General features: G+C 48.9%; 1 long non-coding RNA gene and 1 other non-coding gene across 2 annotated transcripts in view; one reads left to right on the top strand and one right to left on the bottom strand.

Moving 5' to 3' along the window:
• The window catches only part of LOC142430903 (uncharacterized), a 121986-nt gene that overhangs the window by 79818 nt on the left and 21519 nt on the right, over positions 1 to 20649 (top strand). The window lies entirely within an intron of this gene.
• Positions 10552 to 10681, bottom strand: LOC142431246 (small nucleolar RNA SNORA76). Its single transcript, XR_012780781.1, has one exon. It is a non-coding gene; the product is annotated as a small nucleolar RNA SNORA76 (small nucleolar RNA).

Genomic DNA, 20649 nt, shown 5'->3' with positions numbered 1-20649 from the left:
TCCAGGTGGTATCTATTCTCTGAGTGCTGTGTGCTGCAGCTGGCTGTGAGCCTCTCTTCCCTACTCTGCGCTCACTGATATCACGCTGGTAGCTAGAAGTTGGTCACAGTGGGGGATTTACACAGGGACATAGGCACAGGCTCCAGATCAGGAGAGGGTTTTTGGTTGGTTGGTTTCCCCATGGGGAGCCAGTGTCAAACACTTATTAGCATGCAATAGAGAGCCTCTCACGGTCCTGGAGAATGTATTCAATTCCTCAAACCATCACAGGCTTTCTTGAAAAGCTCGGATTTATGAAAAAGTGACAATGGGGGCTTTTGAGTCATTCCCGAGACAGCTGGAAAAAAGAGATATACTGATGATTCATCTGCGATGGAACGTGATTTCTGCTACTTGGGGAACATTTCCTGTCACTGGCTTTCAAAGAGCAGCCTCATACATATTATAATTTGAAGAGAGTAGAGGCTGGGTGGGCCTTGGCCTTGGCCTTACCAGGTCCTGGGGCAAATGATAAGTCACCCAAGACCTCTTCTCTCCCCCTGAGGACTAGCAGATGGTGAGCCACACAGGCACATACAAATCATGTGTGTAATTCTGAGCTGTCGACAGGGCTTGCTCTAGGGGAATACAGTAGAGCTCAGTGGAAGAATTCTCCCCTTCCATGTGGGAGACCCAGGTTCAGCTCCAGGCAATCCCCTTTTTGTGTTGCCACCATCTGTCTGCCAGGGCAGGCCTGCAGGCTGCTATGATGTTAAGGAGGTTTTCAGCAGCGCTTCCAGACTAAGTTAGGCTAGGAGTCAGTCGGTCAATAAAAACTCCGTGGGTCAGCAATCATGGGGCTGGTATAGGACTGGGCGGGCGTTTTATTCCATTATGCACCAGGGGCCCTGCCTGAGATGGGGACCGCTCCAACGTTGACTGACAACAGCGCATTAGGCAGGGCTGCGATCAAACGGTGGGTGTTCTGAGAGCAGGACTGCTTTCATATCGGTTTTCTGCGCCGAATCTGGCCTGCGACTTGGCATGCAGATGGGATCCCACTGGATGCTTGAATTAATATGCTCCATTGGGGCTGTCTTCTGCTGGGTTATCTAGAGGAACAAGACCAGTGAAGTGTACATGTGTATGTATACCTGTTAACATAAGTATAAAAGTATAAGCAAGAATAGGCATAAGTATATGTATTGTCTTGGAAGAAGTACAGCCAGAACGTTCCTGAGAGAAGAAGATGGTGAGACTTTGTCTCAGGTACTTTGGACATGTTGTTAAGGGAGACCAGTCCCTGGAGAAGGACATCGTCCTTGGTAAACTAGCGGAGAGGCAGCGACAAAGAGGAAGGCCCTGGATAAGACGGGCTGACACAGTGCCTGCCACGGGAAGCATAATAAGCATAACAATGGAACATAAGAACAATTTCAGGGATGGTGAAGGACCAGGAAATAGTTCAATGTTTTGTTCTGTTGTACATAGGTTGTTATGAGTTGGAAACGACTCAACAGCAATTAACAACGTGTGTGTGTGTGTGTGTGTGTAAACCCATTGCTATCGAGCTATTCTGACTCAAATTGGCCCTGTAGGACTGAGGAGAACTGGCCCGTGGGGTTTTCGAAGGTATAAATCTCCTTAGGAAGAGACACCCAGATCTTTCTCCCATGGAGCATCTGTCAAATTCGAACCACCAACCTTGGGGTAGGAGCTGAGTGCCTAAACACTGCCCCTCCAGGGCTCCTCATGACTCTGTACAGCAGTGGTTCTCAACGTTCCTAAATAATGTTATGGTTGGGGGTCAGCATGACATGAGGAATTGTATTAAAGGGTTGCGGCATTAGGAAGATTGAGAACCACTGTTGTAGACAATAGGACACCCCCTCATAGAAGGGTCACAAGGACGGAATGAGTTAACCAGGGCACAGTGAAACACCGAGGAAACACACAATATTCCTCTGGTTCCTTGAGGATTCCTCACCCCCACTATCATGACCCCAGAACTGCCTTTCACTTCAGGTGAGACTGCAGTATGTGCACAGGTACAGATAAGAGATAAAAGCTCACGACACATGGAATCCAGGCACAGGAATGGGGTTGTTATAAGAGCTGTAAGAGAACCCAATAAAATTATTTTTAATGGAAAAAATTCTAACTACCATAGATGCCCTAAAGTACCCCAAACTGGGCAGCTGAAACCACAGAAACTTATTCTCTCTCAGTTCTGGAGACTAAAGGCCAACATCAAAAGGCCTGCAGGGCCACACTGCCTACTGAAGGCTCTGGGGACCAGTCTTTTCCTTGCCTCCGTCCTAGTTGCTGGTGGTTGCCAGCATTCCTTGGCTTGTCGCCTCATCACTCCCACCTCAGCCCCTGCGCCCCCTGTCTGCATGCCGCCCTATTCCCTGACTCTTCCTCTCCCTGTGATGGCCGCAGTCCCTGGAGATCCACCAGAATCCAGTATCGCTCTTTCTGAACTTCACTACATGGGAAAGACTCTATTTCCAAACAGCGCATCTTCACAAGTTCCAGAACTGTACTTGAGTTTCTCTTTTTGAGAGACACCTTTCAATCCAGTACGTGGTGGTTATGCCATTGAGTTAAGAATGATTAGGGCAAAGAATGTACAGATGCGCTTTATACAATTGATGTATGTATATGCATGGATTGTGATAAGAGTTGAATGAGCCCCTAATAAAATGTTTTTTAAAACTTTGATCATAAGGACCCTGTAGGCTGATAGAACTTCCCCAGGGCCTCCTTTGGAGGGAATCTTGACAGGAGCGGGCTGCCGGCTCTGCTCTCCAACTGGCCCGCCACCGAACCACAGTGCCACCAGGGCACAGTCCACTACAACACAGAGCCGATCACTGTGCCTCCAGCCGAGACCCTTGGCCAGTGGGTCTCAGAAGGGTGTGATGCATGACCAGCTGCATCAGAATTACCTGGGGACTTCAGATGGTTCAGAAGATTCCATGGGAAGGAACCCTGAAATTCCCATCATCACCAGGCACTCCTCACTGGCGTTTTGTTGTGCTTTGCTTGGTTTTTAAGGACCTTTCAGGGATCCATTTAGAAGAATAAAGTATAGTTTGCATGGCGTTAAGCACACACATCTCAAGTGCTAGTGTACACCTAAGTGTCTACATTTTTGCCCAAGTCTGCACCAGCTTCACCACCTCTCAGCTCCAGGGAAGAAAGCTTCCCGCCCACCCTTCTGACTCTCACGATCACAGATTCCTTGTCTGCTCTGGAGCTTCGGAGGCAAAATCCTAACAGCGCATGCTCTTTTGTGCTCCTCTCATTGCATTCTTGCAATGTGTCCACGTTGTTAAAGGCAGTGCTGACGCTGGTCAGACTTCATTGAGTGAACACACCCCACGTTTCAACTGTCTTTTCTTGTTAAAGATCAATAACCGTGGTGGCAGAGAGGGTATGAGTTAGGCTGCTAACTGTAAGGTCAGCAGTTCGAAACCACCCATCGCTCCTTGGGAGAAAGACAGGGCTTTCTACTCCTGTCAAGAGTTTGTCTCAGAAACTCACCGGGGTGGTTCTACCCTGTCTGAGACAGTTGCTAGGAGTCAGCATCAACTCCAGGGCAGTGAGTTTGGTTTTGTTGCTATTGAGGACTGATATTATTACCCATTTACATTTAGATGAGTAAACAATTTAGATAATACAGAAAGAAAGAACTAATTCAGATGATTTCCCCTTCGAAGCTTTGATGGATGACGCTGTGTCTTCTGGAACCCATGGGCTCTCCTATCTCTTGGGTTAGTACTTAGCAATGACATTGCTTCTGGTGTATGGGATAGCTGCAGGAGGTAGAGGTGGGGGTATACGCAACCCTGAGGGAGAAGGAAGCGCAGGGCCGGGCAGGATGTCAACCATCACCACTACAGGAAGAGAGCTCCTGAATCCAGCTTGGACATTCCCTCTGTGAGCAATATTGTCCCCTGGGGACAGGCAAGTCGGTTCTGGGCGGGGGCAAGGGTGGGGGCAACCTTTCAGCCCCACAAGGGCTTGTGGTCCTTCCATATGGTGATCTACAATATATCTGTGCTAGGAAGATGCCGTGGGGGGAGGGGCGTCAGGAAGGAGAAAGATCTCTGTTGAGGGTGATAAGGGATCCCCAAAAGATGAGAAACCACGGTCAGCCTGGGATGTCTTCGCAGCTCCAGAAGCTGACGCTGCAGAGGATGCTGGCTTTTTGGTTGAACGTTGGGAATGAGCCACATGACCCAGAGATGGACTCAAGCAGTGAAGCTCCCGTGTGCATGAGGCGTGTGTGTGTGTGTGTTTGGGGGCGGGGGGGTTCGTAGGCACCAGGACTTGGCGATATCTCGAAGGGCCGGCTCATCACCGACATCTGTGAAGATCTAGCCGACGCTGGGCCACCGGCCAGAGTGCAGCAGTGGCTTTTCTTAGCGCCTTCTGCTGAGGGAGGAAGTGATGACTGCTCCCCGTCACTGCCGTCAGCTCTCCTGTGGAGGAAGCGCTGGAACCACAAGCCGGCCGCCGCCTCGGCTCGAGGCTGACTCGGCACCCGGCACCCATTGTTCTCCTGTAACGCTTGGCTGATGTTTCCACCCCAGCAGCCTTGTGAGCAAACGGAAAGAAAGTGAAACATCTGGAAAGGATGAGTGCACCGGAGAGAAAGAGCACGTCGTGCCTGCCGCGCAGGGGAGAGACCCTCGCCGCCCCCTGGAAGAAGGGAGACTTCGAGAGGAAACCTCGCCTTTCTCCTCAACCAGGTTCTCTGCCACACAGGTGTGTGGTGGCCTGTCTGTCACCTCCGCTGGCTCCTGTGGGCGGCCCATGGGGAAGTGTGTCCCCACTGAGTGCCCGGTGCCCAGTTCAGCCCTGACTCACGCAGAACAGGGGCCACGCTCACTGTTGGCCCGTGAGGCCTTCAAAAGCTCAGCTTCCTCAGCTCCCTTCCTCACGTTCTTCCTCCTCATCGGCAATGAGAGTGAGGAGCCTGGGCCCTACTGCCCGGGGCTGGATATGAGGATGACATTGGTGAAGACAACCGAACCTGGCTCCCAGTCACCTTTCTAGGAGCCCTGGCCTGTGTTCTGATGCTTCATCAAGCTTTGGGTTGTGTTGTTGTCAGACTGGGTTGACCAGAGAAACAAATCCTGTGACACTCATCTATGTGTAAGAAAGAGCTTTATCTCAAAGAGCCCTTGTGTATGAAGAAAACATCCTAGCCCAGACAGACTCAAGTCCCTAAATCCGGTGCTAGTCCCTCCTCAGACTCATGCAGCCACATGCAATGATGCAGAAGGCAGGATGATCACAGGCCGGTAGGCGCAAAGATCCTGTGGATCCAGTGGTGGTGTCCATGGCAGCCATCAGGTCTGCCAGCAGGAAGGTGAAGGCACAGAGAGGGAGGTTCCCAGGACCCTCCTTATGAGCAGGCCACACCCACAAGGGGCACCATCAGGCTGGGCCTTGATTGACCGATTGAATACCACCCCTACACTTTTAGATATCTTCAAGCTGACATGAAATTAAGTAACTACTACAGTCATGTTTGCTGAAGTCCCTTTGTTCAAAGCCAATCACTTGGTCCCACCTGAAGTAAACAAAGGTGGGACCCAAACCAGTAACCCAACTCCCTGCCTTGAGTCCCTTCTGACTCTTGGCGACATGCTAGGGCAGGCCAGCGTAGAGCTGCCCTCATGGGTTCCAGAGACCAAGTCTTCCCTGGAGCAGCTAGCCTGCAGTTCACAGGCTAACTCGTATGGCATTATGCTCGCCCACCAGGGCTCTGGGTGGGGACCACACAAACCCAACAGCAAATCTGTTGCCATCTAGTGGATCCTGGCAGCCCCAAGCTCCACTGGCATTTCCTGGCTGTAAGATACATGGGAGACGATCACCAGGTCTTTATGCTGTGGTGCCCACGGGTAGGTCCAAGCTGCCAACCTTCCAGATATGAGATAAGCGCAGACTGTGTCACCATGTTGGGGTCTGAATGAAAACGAATGTGTGCCTTCCAGCCTCGCTCACACCCGAGGGAGGGTTCAAAACAACCCAACAAGCCCAATGCACTGCCATCGAGTCAATTCTGATGCAAGAGGGAACCTATGCAGTGTGTCCAAAGGGATAAATCTTTAAGGGGGCAGTATAGCCTCGTCTTTCTCCCAAGGAGCCACTGGTGGCTTTGAACCTCTGACCTGACAGCTGGCAGACCAAGGTTTACATGACAGCACCTCCAGGGCTTCTGGCAGGAGGGTACCAAAACCCAAACTCACTGCCATTGAGTGAGCATCCTCATGGTGACCCCACAGGACAGAAGAGGACCACCCCTGTGGGTTTCCGAGACAATAACTATTTACAGGAGTAGAAAGCCTCATTTTTCTTCCAAGGAGCAGCTGGTGGTTTTGAACTGCCACCTTCCATTTCTCTGTTAAAGAACAGAACACCACAAGGCAGGAATGATTCTAGTAACTCGTGTCTATTTGCCTCCAGATGCCAGGGGAGAGATTGCTGCCCTCGCTTCTGGGCTGTCTCGATTGGCGCATCCCTCTTCCCTGTCCCTCAGCGGCCAACCACCCCGCAGAGCGAGGAGGTGGGGATGATTGCTGTCCTGGGGATGAGGGAGAGGTGCAGCCCAGAGGATGCTTTGATTGAAGCCTGGCTCAGCAGGGCACTGTCTCAGCACAGTGAGGTCCCAGTGGAGACCGGGGTAGGGTGGGAGAGAGCCCACGCTCAGATCCACTTGGCCAGGAACCGGGTACATTTCTTGGAGAGGGGTGTGGCAGGGCCGTGTGCACCACGTCCCATCCCTTTCCATGCTGTTCTGTTGACTGGATGTGAGATGTCACCGGACACTAGAACCATCCATTCACCTGGCTGTTTAATCGGTTGACAGGGGCTGTGGCTGCTAGAAGCACTGTCTTTCTCTGGTGTGCTCCCACTCCCAAAGATGCCTCCCTCAGCCTGGGGCACAAGCCAGGGCTTTCTAGGCTGAGTACCTCCCTGCCCCGAAGCAGACCCTGGGGCAGAGGACTGTTGCTTAGGTAGCTTACCCATCCAAGGGAAGAGCGCAGGCCAGATGCCGAGAGAGGAAGACCTGGGAGGTCAAGACTGCAGAGCACTCACCTGGTCTGATGAGGGGCTCGGGCCCGGGCAGCCTGCAGAGCCCTATCATGCCGGGCAGAGGATAAGAGCTCTCTGGCAGAGGGTGGGCGAGCTCTGGAGAAGGTGCAGCTGCCTGCAGCATAGCTCAGCCTCCACCACAGGTGGTCTTTGTTCCTCCCTCTACCTGTTCAAAGCCTTCTCCTTCTCCAGTGGGATTCAGGGCACCAGTTTGAGTTCCACAGACGCGTGTTCAAATCCTGTTCCCGTCATTCATTCCGCCATATCGTGGGGACATCTCTATCATGGGTGCAGTTCAAGACACGGAGGGTAACACAGAACACAGTGAGCAGACAGAGATAAAGCCCCTCCTCTGGGGCGCATAGACCCCAGGGAGGGGCAGAGACAGACAGCTAACAGCCATAGCCAATAAGTCTACAAATATTGCTATCAGCCCCCACAGAAACCTTTATGAAACAAAAGCATCAAAATGTGGATCTGTTGCCTCTTGGCATTTGCTGCACCAAGGACTGTCTACACCAGTGGTTCTCAACCTTCCTAATGCCGCTGCCCTTTAATACAGTTCCTCATGTTGTGGTGAACCCCCAACCATAAATGAATCGGGCAACCCCTGTGAAAGGGTTGTTTGAACCCCGCAAAGGGGTCGAGACCCACAGGTTGAGAACTGCTGGTCTCTACCCTTCTGAAGGAGGGGTTTCCTGTGGTTTCACAATGGGCTGCTAACTGCAAGGTGGGCAGTTTGAAACCACCAGCAGCTCCTCTGGAGAAAGATGAGGCTTTCTACTCCCATGGAGCGTTACAGCCTCGGAAACCCTCAGGGAGAGTTCTACCCTGTCCCTGCAGTCAGAATCAACCCGGTGGCAGGGAGTTTGTTTGGTTTTGGAACCTCTCCCAGAATCCTCTGCACTCCGGCCAGCACACGTCCAAACGACAGGGTTGGCCTCCTCCAGGGTTGGCTCTTTTGGAATGTTCTCTGAGTTTGGGGAACAAAATATAAATGTTAAGGGTCAAGATTGGGGCGATTGGGTGATTTGGGACAGATGCCCACTGACAGCCTCCTAGGATGGCCCTGCTCCCCTCCACGAATGCGCAGATGCGCGATCCTGATGGGGAAACATGCCTCCATGCGACTTTCCTGGCTCTTTTCTCACCAAGGCAGCTTTCCATGTTCTCAAAACTTCTTCCCCATTAGGCCCTGCTGCTGTCCTGTTTTCCCTCAGGAAAAACAACCAAGATTACAGCTTTGGAATCCCTCCAAAAACCCTTCTGGGTTGATCGTGCCTTGAACTGGCCCAGCAGATCCCCTTGGAAGCTACTTTTTTTTTTTGTAAAAATTTATTGGGGCTGATACAATTCTTTTCACAGTTCATACATATACATACATCAATTGTATAAAGCACATCTGTACAGTCTTTGCCCTAATCATTTTTTTCTCTTTTCTTTTTTTTTAAATTTTAACAATTTATTGGGGCTCATACAATTCTTTTCACCGTTCATATATATACATACATCAATTGTATAAAGCACATCTGTACAGTCTTTGCCCTAATCATTTTTTTCTCTTTTCTTCTTTTACATTTTATTAGGGACTCATACAACTCTTACCACAATCCATACATATACATACATCAATTGTATAAAGCACATCCATACATTCCCTGCCCCAATCATTCTCAAGGCATTTGCTCTCCACTTAAGCCCCTTGCATCAGGTCGGAAGCTACTTTTTAAAAACAATTTTATTGGCATCTAATTCATACATCACACAATTCAATAGTTCAAAATCACACTGAGGAGAGTTGTACAATCCCTACCACAGTCAGCTTTAGAACATTTTCTCCCTTCCTGTACTTGTCATGATTCGCTCCCATTGTCTCCCCCATCCTCTTCTGCCCGACCCCCAACAAACCAGTAATCCAGTTACTGTCTCTCTAGATTTACCTCTCCTGGATTTCATAAAGAGAAAAACATGACAGCAATAAAAAAGTAAGACCCCTTTTTTGGGAAGAGTCCTTAACAAGAGAAAGACACGTGTGTGACTGAGAGACCTTGCTTGCAGCCATTGAGGCTTGCAGAGACTTGTTGAAGCACGACTGGGTGGCATACACCTGGGCAGGTAGGGACAAGACTTTGGGACTCCCCCTGGGATATCATGATCCATGAGAGTGGTGGGGGGACGGGGATTAGGAATGAAGAAGGCCCAGTGGAGCGCTCTTTTATAAAGACAGGTCTTGGGGCTTGTGCTGTTCTGAGCACTATGGAGCTATCGGAAGGACGTAGCAGAAGAGAGGCGCGATCACAGTGACAGTGTAGGAGAGCTCTCTGGCTGCAGTGTTGACAGTAGACCTAAGGGGGTCAGGAAGGAAGCAGGGGGACTAGTTAGGGCTCTATTAGGATGCTCCGGGCCAGAGTGGTGTGGCTCAGACCAGGGGATAGTGAGAGGCCGGAAGGTGTTTGACTGCAAACAGACAGCCTTCCATGAGGAGCTTGCTGACAGCATGTGCTGAGAGGAGGACTGGCAGGGAACGTGCCTGTGGCAGCGAGGACTGAAGGCTTGTCAGGCTTCCCCGGGAAGCCGGCTTGCTGTTTATTAGGATGGAGACAGCTGTGAGAACAGCATGCCTCGGGTCGGAGACAGGTCTCTCGGACAAACCTGGTAGGCTGCTGGAAGCCACGTCTGAGTTCAACCCGGGAAGAGTCTGGTCCAGAGATGGGACCTAGGAGGCCACCCTAGCCAGGAACAGTCCCGAGTCTTGAGTGGGATATGCAGGTCGAGGGCAAAGCTTTGTGAACTGTGGGTCACAACCCTCTGGGGCTCTATAACTGCATGTGGGGCCCAGAAAACATGGCAACCAGGAGCGGCTTCTGGATGCGTGTCACCTCAAAGTGAATCCTTCAGCAAACATGCCCTGCGTCCGAGGTGTTATTGGCAAAGCGCGCCCGAGCTGCAAATGTCCCAGGTGATTGAAAGGGGTTGTATATTGTAGTAGTTTCAACCTGGCTGCTGCTGCCCCCAGCAGGGCCCTTTAAGGTAAGGTGACCAGATGTCCCGCTTTTGGCTGGACAGTAGTGATTTTTAACAATTTGTCCCATGTCCTACAGCGTTTTAAAAAGCTCCTGATTTTTGGAAAGAATGCATGACAAGCTAGGGAACGGCGGGAGAACGGGAAGGGAATCTACATAATACACATCGCCATTCAAACAGCTGCTGATTTGTTGCCCGTAGATATGGAAAATATTGTTATTAAAATATATTCTTATTTCTATATATACACTGTACGGGTTGAAATGCTTAAAGAATTTTGTGAAACTGTGGAAGTTGAGTATCAGAAAATACTTGAATACAGTAAAATGCGCTGGTTAGCTCTTTTGCCAGCTGTAGAAAGAATTTTGAAAATATATGATCCTTTGAAATCCTACTTTCTATCACAGGATAAATGTCCTAGAATTTTTTTTTCTATGTCGCTCGCGGTTAAAAGGGCCACCCGCAGAGGCTTGGCGGCCCCAGTTATGCGCCAGCACTTGCTCTGGCGCTGCAGCTTAACCCCCTGCTCCATGGACAGGCACGGCGGGTTCAAAGGCAGCGCCCTGTCCTAGAATTTTAGAAGAGTTTTTTGAAAAAGAATCTTCAAAAACTTGGCTAGAGTTTGTACACAATCAAGCAGCTCTTTTTCAAAATTCTATAAAACTTACTGAAGGTGACAAAATTTCGGTAATCGAAGTAGCAAATGAAGTTAATAATTTAAAATTTCAGTGTTAAGAGCAGTTAGAAAATAATTTTCTTCTGTTAACTATCTGTAATAGTATAAGCCAGCTAGAAGAACAAGGTGCAATAAATCGTGCAGATATCATTAATCACGTTAAAAAGTTCTTTAGCAACTGCACAGATTAGTTAGAAGAGTGGATGGTACGTTACAATGATATTGAACATTTTCATTGAGTTACATTAAAATAAGAACTTAATTGGAATGATGTGCAAAAATCATTCGATCATATTACTGAAAATTTCCCATATAGTAATATTTCTGAAAATGATATTTTTAATGAGGTATCATTATTTTTAAATATATTGATAAGGAAAAGGTTAAATCTTGGGAATCAGCAAAAATCACAACATAGAACAAATGGTTAGAAATATTTCATCATTTTGAAACAAACCATGTTCCATACAATAATGCACTAAAAATTGTGGACTGCACGCTGTCCTTACCAGGAACTAATGCTACGACTGAACGTATTTTTACTACATTAAATAAAGTGTGGGCATCAGAAAAATCAAAATTAAATGTTGAGACTGAAAGCCATTTTATGTGTGAAATATAATTTAGCAAATTCTTGTGAAAAATTTCATGACCTTTTAAATAATGATAGCAATCTTCCAAAAAAATTCACTCAAATGAGGAATATGCCAAAGAATAAAATAATACTATACATAATTTTAATGTATTATATTTGTAAATTGTACTTATGTTGAAATTTAAAAATATATTACAATACTATTTTTGCATTCTATGAAAAGTTTTGTTGCTCCATATAGACCAACTTTTTTATCAAGACACCCCCCCCCCCAATCAATGGTGTCCCACTTTACCAATGTTAAAATCTGGTCACCTTACTTTAAGGGTACTGGTCCATTCTTCTACACATCCTCAGCCTGCTTCCTTCCCCCTGGCCCTCTCAACTCTCTCTCAACAGAGAACTTCTCTCCCACATCACAGAAAAACGTGAAAGGCCATCAGGCACGGGCTTCCACAAATGCACCTTCCCTTCAGGCAAACTTGCCCACCTAGGTTACCCCATACGTAGTAGCTTCAAGCAGCAAGCGTGTCTGGTCTCACAGATCCTGTGAGTCATTAAATCTCGGTAGGCTTGCTTCCAAGTCTCTCAAGTGGAGGCGCTCTGCTGGTGTACTGGTTACTCATTGGGATGCGATCCTCAAGATCTGCAGCTGGAAACCCCCGGACTCTCGGGGGGTAGAAAGAGGGGGCTTCCTACTCCCTTAAAGAGTTACAGGCAATAAACAAGCGGCCATCTAGCTCAGAAGCAACAAAGTCCACATGGAAGAACACACCTGCCTGTGTGATCTAGTGGTCCCGAAGGGATTATTTATCAGGCATCAAAGAACAAAAAAATCATATCATTGACTGCACACCTCCATGATAGGATCGCTGAAGACAAATGGGTGCATAAGCAAATGTGGTGAAGAAAGCTGATGGTGCCCGGCTATCAAAAGATAGTGTCTGGGGTCTTAAAGGCTTGAAGGTGAACAAGCGGTCATCTAGCTCAGAAGCAAAAAAACCCACATGGAAGAAGCACACCGGCCAGTGCGATCACGGGGTGCCAAAGGGACCAGGTATAAAGGCATCATGCAAAAAAAAAAAAGATATATGTGTGTACATGTATATATATGTGTGTGTCTATATATGTGTGTGTCTATATGTGTGTGTCTATATGTGTGTGTGTGTATATATATATATATATATATATATATATATATATATATATATATATATATATATATATATATATATATATATACCATATTGAATGAAGGGGGAAGTGCAGAGTGGAGACCCAAGGCCCAAGTGTCGGCCAATGGAGATCCCCTCACAGAGGGGTTCAGGAGAGGAGATGGGTCAATGAGGGTGCGAGGTAGTACCGATGAAGAACACAGCTTTCCCCCGGGTCCTGGATCATGCTACCATGATCCGAATTCTACCTTGCAGGGCTGGATAGGGCAGAGGTTGGACACTGGTGCATATGGGGGCTGGAGGCACAGGGAATCCAGGGTGGATGATACCTTCAGGACCAGGGGTGTGAGGGACGATGCTGGGAGAGCGGAGGGCGAGTGGGTTGGAAAGGGGGAACTGATTACAGGGGTCCACGTGTGACCTCCTCACTGGGAGAGGGACGATGTATAAATTACCAAGGGCACATTGGGAGGGGGGAGCGGGGAGGGAGGGGAAAAAAAAAAGAGGACCTGATGCAGAGGGCTTAAGTGGAGAGCGAATGCTTTGAGAATGATTGGGGCGGGGAATGTATGGATGTGCTTTATACAATTGATGTATGTATATGTATGGATTGTGATAAGAGTTGTGTGAGTCCCTAATAAAATGTAAAAAAAAAGAAGAAAAAAAAAAGAGTTACAGGCAGTCTTGGAAACTCACAGGGGCAGTTCTACCCTGCCCTGTAGGGTTGCTATGAGTTGGCATGGACTTGATGGCAGTGAGTTTGGTTTGGGAGTTTACTGGCCAGGGCAGTCATCATGGCAAAGCTCCCCAGGAATCTCCTCGTGGACCTGGAAGGAGGGCTGTCTCGCAGCACGGCAGGTGGCTTCCCTCAGGGTCAGCACATCCCCAGGGAGAGCAAGATGAAAGAGCGCCATGACAGCCACCGCCCTTTTGTGAACTAGCACCAGAAGTGACAGGACGCCTGCAGCATTGGATTGGCTAGAAGTGACTTGGGGTTACACAGGGTGTGACACAGGGCAACACCATTGAGGCCATCTGAGAGGCAGCCTACAACCACTTCTCCCCTCCTTTCCAGGTCCCTACCCCCTTCGCGGCTTGTTCCTCAGCGTATGCAAATGATTCTGTCATCTCTGTGAACTAGTAGCCACTTCCCCTCCACTTAAAGTCATGCTCAGAAATCTCCTCCCCACTTCTGACCTCTGATCTCTCCTGCCCTTCCCCGGTTCTGTTCTTGAGAACGTGCCCTTTATCCTCTGCATTCACTTCCACCTCCACAGCCTCGCTCTGCTAAGGTCATCGATGACCACCGAAATGCCAGCTCACGTGCAGCCCTTCGCTCCACTGACCTCTGCAAGCTCTAGGGCTGTGAAATGAACCTTTTACTTGGAAACCCCTTGGCTTCTCTTGCCTGCTTGACTCCATTCACCTTCTCGGCCACCTTGTCCTTCACCTGCCCCTGCATGTGAGACGGCCGGCCCAGAACCCGAGCTCTCAGTTGTGAGAGCCATGGTTGTTGATGTGGATCTTTGTCCTGCAATCTGATATGCACAGTAGAGGTACACTTTGAAACTTTATTTATGCCAACGTACATCAGGTATGGAGACATCCTTCTACTGAGCTGGCAAAAAAAATTATTATCGATAATTACTGCACGTCTCCACCCCTTGTACCCAGGGATGTGCCAAAGTGGTCACCCCTGAGAGGACCTTCTAGGCAAAACATTGCCCTTTGCCTCGTCCAATTCGTACTGTTAGTGTTAGGTAGCTAGCTTAGGGATGGGGCAGGGTTGTCCCTCCCATGCCTGCCCCCATAGAGGAGATTAGAAAGAAATCGGCAGCCTTTGGACACCTGTGGGAAGACCCCTAACTGAGCATGCACAGATTAGGACCACTTAGCACAGGTGAAACCTAAAACCTGACCCCCACCTAAGTACATCACCCAAGTGGGCCTCCTAACAAGGTCAATCACTACCTTCAACCATGCCTCCACAGCCAGAGGTGTTGAAAGCTGGTTATTGGGAAGCCCATTTCTCTTTTACCTGGCTCCAGCTCAGTGGCAGGTAGGGTGAGGGTCTACCGCCCCTGCATGAGCGCCTCTTGACCTAGGGTTCTTGGCCTTCTGACCTCCTAGCACCCCCCCACCCCGAGTTCCGCACGTGTAGGTGCTCTCGCTCGTGCCCAGGTGTGAACCCCAGCGCGGCTTCCGCGCAGCTTGGCACGCGTGGGACTGTAACACCTGAAACTTGTCTTGTCCTTCATAAAAACGCACTTGGGTTACAGAACGTGCTTGCGCGTGAATTCTTTCCACGATCGCGATGGAAGCAAAGAACCGACGTGCACCCCACTCCAGGCACCTCCCAGTCGCTCTTGCTGTGTGACTGGTACAACCACAGGGGCCCCTCTGCCAAGAGCAGTGGTTCTCAACCTGGGAGTCGCGACCTCTTTGGGGCTCCAACGACCCTTTCACAGGGGTTGCCTAAGACCATTAGAAAACACAGATTTCCCATGGTCTTAGGAACCAAGGCACCGCTGCTCTATCCATCTCCAGGCGGTCCACCCACCTGCAGATTGGTCCACAGTCGAGTACCCGGCTTGAAGATTGTTACCCATGCTACATCATATTTCAAGACAAAATTTCATCTATTTGTCATTAGAAATAAATATTTCACAATATATATTACATATTGTGTTTGTAATTCATCATTGTGCTTTAATGATGTTCAATTTGTAACAATGAAAATACACCCTGCCTATCAGATATTTTCATGACGATTCATAACAGTAGCAAAATGACAGTGATGAAGTAGCAAGGAAAATAATTTGATGGTTGGGGGTCACCACCACATGAGGAACTGTATTAGAGCATGGCCGCATGAGACAGGGGGAGAACCACTGGTTGAGAGCAAGGGAGGGCACTTCCGGCTGGCAAAGTCAGCGCCCTGGACCCTCACACTGCAGCAGCCGCTCTTTTTGAACTTGTCCCTTCGCTCAGAGAGCTGCAGATCCCTGCTCTTCTGAAACCTGTGAATACCTCCCTTCTCAGCCCAGGGGGAGCCTCTTTTCTTACCTCTTGCAGCCCTCAAAGCCCCCACCCTGTGCTTTCGGGGACAAAAGAGATATCATCTCCTTAAATAGAATGTAAGGAGAACATTTATTAAGTCATCAAAGAGACAAAGATAACAAAAGACACGGACCACCTCATCTGTTAGCATGAGGTTAAAATGACATCCAAGGGTTCAGTGAAATACCAAACTTTGAAAAGGAAATGGGTGGGCAAAGAAAAGTCACAAAAGCATGATTGGTGGCAGATCAATACATCAGTTATAGGTGAGACTATGGAAGTGGGACCTGGACCATGATTGGGACACTTACACTGTTAGGTAGAAGGGCTTACAAGATTGGTCCAGGGACTTCTGACCAAAGCAGTCAGGGCAAGACTGATTGGGCACAACTCCGATGATTTCCCAACCCTCTGTGCACCATTCCCAGGATGGTGATGTCCATCAAGGACGTTCCTAGGCAAGTCCCTGCGAGACACTGTCCCTTCCTCTGCTGGCTTGAAAGGGGTGGGAGCACTTTGCCCAAGGACATAATTATCCACATCCTTGATTAACAAATGGAGGCTTAATCTCTGGGGACTCTGCAAATGGATCTTGGGCTGTCACTGCCATCCATCGCCTTTTGCAAACTGTGGTGGTCAGAATGTAAGCGACTGTAACAGCAAAACCGTGTCTTGGGAATGACCAGGCAGCACTCTTGGAGAACATGAACGAGGACAAATTTATTAGCCAACGCCCCCGTGAAACTAGTGTTCAGGCCTCAACCTGGAGCGACGGGTGGCTGTAGCTTTTCTATTTTATCTGCACAAGCAAAGTCACAGAGCAGAATAGGCAGGGTTGTCTGGCGTGGCATGGTCATGGGATGGGTGGGTTCCAGGAATGAGGAAGCACATGGCCTAAGGCACTGTGTTGAGTTTCTTTTCTAACGGTCAGAATTCCCCATTAGGATTTTCCTTTCACTAATCCACCTGCCACCCCAGGAATACCAATCATAGACAATGGCGGTCCATTTTCTGCCTCGGGAAGAACTTCCCACAGGCTGGGCCATACATAAAGGAGTACAGAAGACAGGGACGAACAGAAAATAAAACACAAAGAAGTCGCCGGGAGTTTGACAGTGGGTTTCAATAAGCAACACTTGTCTCCCTTGTGAGTGGGTAGGAGAAAGATCGACAGAGACCAAAGCACTTGCTTTATTCCTGATAAAGCTAATCGCAGACCACAATTTGGGGTGTGCTCCAAGGCTCTTTAACGGCAGCCCACTTCGGTCCCCAGCAGAAGCAATCAACAGGCTACTCCAAAACCAACCTCACTGCCAACAGGTTGCTCCAACTAACAGAGATCTATAGGAAAGGGTAAAACCGTCAGTCCCTGTGGCTTTCTGAGACCCAAACTCTTTACCGGAGTAGAAAGCCTTATCTGCATCTCCAAACGCCCAGCAGCTGGGAGTTTGAACTGGTGATCTTGAGGTTAACACAGCCCAAGGATGCAAAAGAGGGAAGCCAAGTGGCGGGACTGCGCATGCCCCGCTCCTTCCAAGCTGACCAATCAGATGAGCTCCCCTCTCCTGGGCACCTGGAAACAGTCGGGCTGGGAACCTGGGAGCGAATTTGGCAGAATCCTTCACCTGGAACTAGGAACCTGAGTTTCTTCGTCACGGCCGCCTTTTAATATTATTACTTTTTAATAAATAAGTTTAGTTTTGTTCTTGAGAATACACACAACGCAAACATATACCAGTTCAAGTTTCTGCATGTACATTTCGGTGACGGATTTCGTTCTCCAAGTTGCGCATTCTCAGCTTCTCGGGGCGTTATTTCTCCATGGCGAACTCCTCATCCCTCCACAAGACCCAGAAACACGCTGCCCCGAAATTTCCTCTCTAATCTTTCCAACTTCTGTCGTCAATGGGTACCAGCCCTCATAATCGAAGGGGTCCAAGGGGCAGTTGTGTCATTGAGGGGTGAAATTAAAGAGACATCAAACAAGATAAGGACAGCCATGATCTCAGCAGCCAGGTCTGCGCAGAGAGCACACGAATATATTTTCAATCACGGCACTTTCGGGGATATGCAAGCCCCCCTGATTACATCATAACGGAAAGGAGTTGTACAACCTGTGTGCATCAATCGGAGGGGGACAAGCTAGGGGTGTATACCCAAGCGGAAGGGGTGCCACTGTGGGTACTCATGTGACAAGATGGGCGGACCCTAGATTCAAGATGGCAGCCTAACCTTGGTTCTCCTTCAGTTGGCTTGTCTCTGGGTTCTACTTCAGGGAAACAACCCACTATCTGTATTAGAAGGGAGTGGGTGGGACAGACTATGGAGTCTGATTGCTCTAGTCTAGATGCCTGATACCCTCAGGGAGGTAACCTCTATAGTCATTGGATAAATGTTGCTTGCAGCATCTTAGGTTTGGTATATATTTGGAGGACAACCTGGGGGAAAACCCTTCTGCATTCCACACAGACCTTATTGACTGGTGTAGTGGATTGGCCTGTGATCTGTAAGACGAGCAGTTCAAAACCACCATTTGCTCATCAGAGAAAGACTGGGCTTTCTACTACCAAGGAGAGACACAGTCTGGAAACTCACCGGGGGCAGCTCTAACCCCACCCTATGCAGGGTCAGTCAGAGTTGACTTTGACTCCATTGGCAGTGCGTGAATGCATGTTTGGTTATAATAAGGATTCTGGGGATATTTTGGGTTTAAGAAAGATGATCTCAGAGCAAGAGTTTGGGTGGGTGGTCATCCAGCCTAGCCTCGAGGGCTTTGCATCATCCTTCTTTTGAGCAGGACAGTTCTATGGAGTCTTTGGTCCAAATGATATGATCATCTAATGACAGCTGGGCGCCATGAAGATTTCTGGGTCTCATGGCAAAGGAGGGAGTTCATGGGGGCCGGTTGTTAGCTCTCTTCTGTTGCTCCAGGCCTCGGGGGATATTTTTAATCTAAGGTTTATTCAAACATTCATTTAGGGTAATGTCTCAGGAATTCATCGAGCCTCCAAGGCTCAGAAAAAAAAAAAAAGCCTTCCCTGAACAATTCAAAATTCCCGCCCCCTTAGTGATCAGTCTTCTTCTATATAATCTGCGAATAAAATGCTCTGAAAAATAAAATAAAAAGCACTGTAATTTTAGTCAGGCACCATCCAATACTTCTGTTCTCATTCATGGGAGGCAGTTGTTCATGCAGGCTATTGGTCACGTATTCTGTATCCTACTCCTATGCCACCTCCTGATTCCAGAAGCACACGTCCTCTGGCAAGGCTCTCCACCATTCCATCCCCCTGCTGTTGGTCTCCTGCGAAATGCCTTCACCATTCACCCCCAAGGTTACTCGTTCTTAACCCTTCCCCTGACGGAGGCATCACTAGGGGCTCCCTCTGCTGCGCTCCCACAGCAAAGGATAGTCTCCAACTCCCCACCAGCCCCAGGAGTCCTTTAGGGGTAAGTCTAATTCTGATCTGTGTCCTCGGTCCCTAGTTCAAGGCTATCATCTCTCAAACCCAATCTCATCCCTTCTTTTCTCCTTCCGTCTCGCCCCTCCCCCTTCACCTGGTGACCTGAGTGTAGTGCTCACAGGGAATTTAATGGTGCTTTCCCTCTGGGGTGCTCAGCTGGAGGCAGGCAAAGCAGACCTCTGAGCGGCTGTGAGTGGGCCTCGCTGGAGGAGGGCCTCCTGCAAATCAGACGAGATCGCCTTCACTTCCTGTGCTCAGATTAGATACTACTTAATCGATTTTTTATTCTTCTCTTAATGTTTGAAACTACCAAGTGCCAAGTTGCCATCCTAGTGGGTGGCTTTCAGAAATCCCCTCTTTTCTGCTGCTTGACTTCCTGTGAGGTTCATGAAACCAATCTCATTGGAAAGAACTGCCCCGAGAAGTTCTTTGAACTGTTTGTGAAGCCCTGGCAGGAAGTGACTTGGGATCTGGGTTAGACAGTCTTGTCTCCTTCCCAGGAGAGATGGCAGTAATGAACTATAGGTGTGCATGGGGCTGTAGCGTGTTCCCGTGGCGATTTCTCCACATGTGGCCGTGCTGACAGATGGAGTCAGGTCCCCAACCAGAGGCTGCCTGTTCTACAGCTGTGTCACACCCCCGAAACTTCACCACCTGTTCTGTGGGATTGATAGACTTTCTCTCTTACCAAGGGCTTAGGTCTCAGCCTGATCTTGGTCATCTAAGCAGACTAAGAACAATCTGGTGGAACTTTATAAGAATCAAATGAATCTTACGTAATTCCCCAAATGAAACAACTGTTCGGAGAATGTGTTTGGAGAGGGCACTGGCGGCAGGGCAAGCGCCACTTCTCGCCCTGCCATCGCATGGGAGGCAGAGAGCTATTGCCACTGGGCTGGGGAGGCAGGCGCCAGCCTTCCTGGACTCTGCTGATGCATTTTTAGAAGAGAGGAACACCTATTATGGGCCAGGCAGTGCGCATGATGCCCTCCTTGCTTTTAAAGCACTTTCAAAGAGGTCTGTGCAGCAGATTTACCCAAAGCCTGCTGCAGCTTCCATGAGCCTGGGAATTCCAACAAAAGGACTTCAATCTGTTGAGCATGATCTTATCAAGGTTCTGGTTGTGAGGGATTCCCCCCCCCCCCTTTGCTTTGAGTTGTAATCCAATCTGAAGGCTGCAATCCTTGATCTTCTTCAGCAAGGACCTCAAGTCCTCCTCGACTTGTAGTATCCAAGTTACAGCCTAGCCTTAAAGCAAGAACAGGCGAAAAAGGCTCTTTTCCTTGCTAGCAGGTGCTGTAGTGTTTGAAACCCACGGACAACCGTTATTCTAAGCAGGGAGCCTTTGCGGCATTGAGTCAGATGTTGGGCTGCTTCTCTTGGGGTTGGCTGTTTGCTGTCTGCTTCTGTAGATTTACAGCCTCGGAACCCCTAGAGGAGTGCTAGGACATACTTGTAATTGACTTGATAGCATTTAAAACACACACACACACACACACACACACACACAGTGGCCTAGTTTTGTAGCTGCTGCTAATACATTTATTAGTGGGCCCTCCC

This window comes from Tenrec ecaudatus, chromosome 17, assembly GCF_050624435.1.
Source record: "Tenrec ecaudatus isolate mTenEca1 chromosome 17, mTenEca1.hap1, whole genome shotgun sequence".
Lineage (NCBI taxonomy): Eukaryota > Metazoa > Chordata > Mammalia > Afrosoricida > Tenrecidae > Tenrec > Tenrec ecaudatus.
This window is presented reverse-complemented; position numbering and strand designations above follow the sequence as displayed.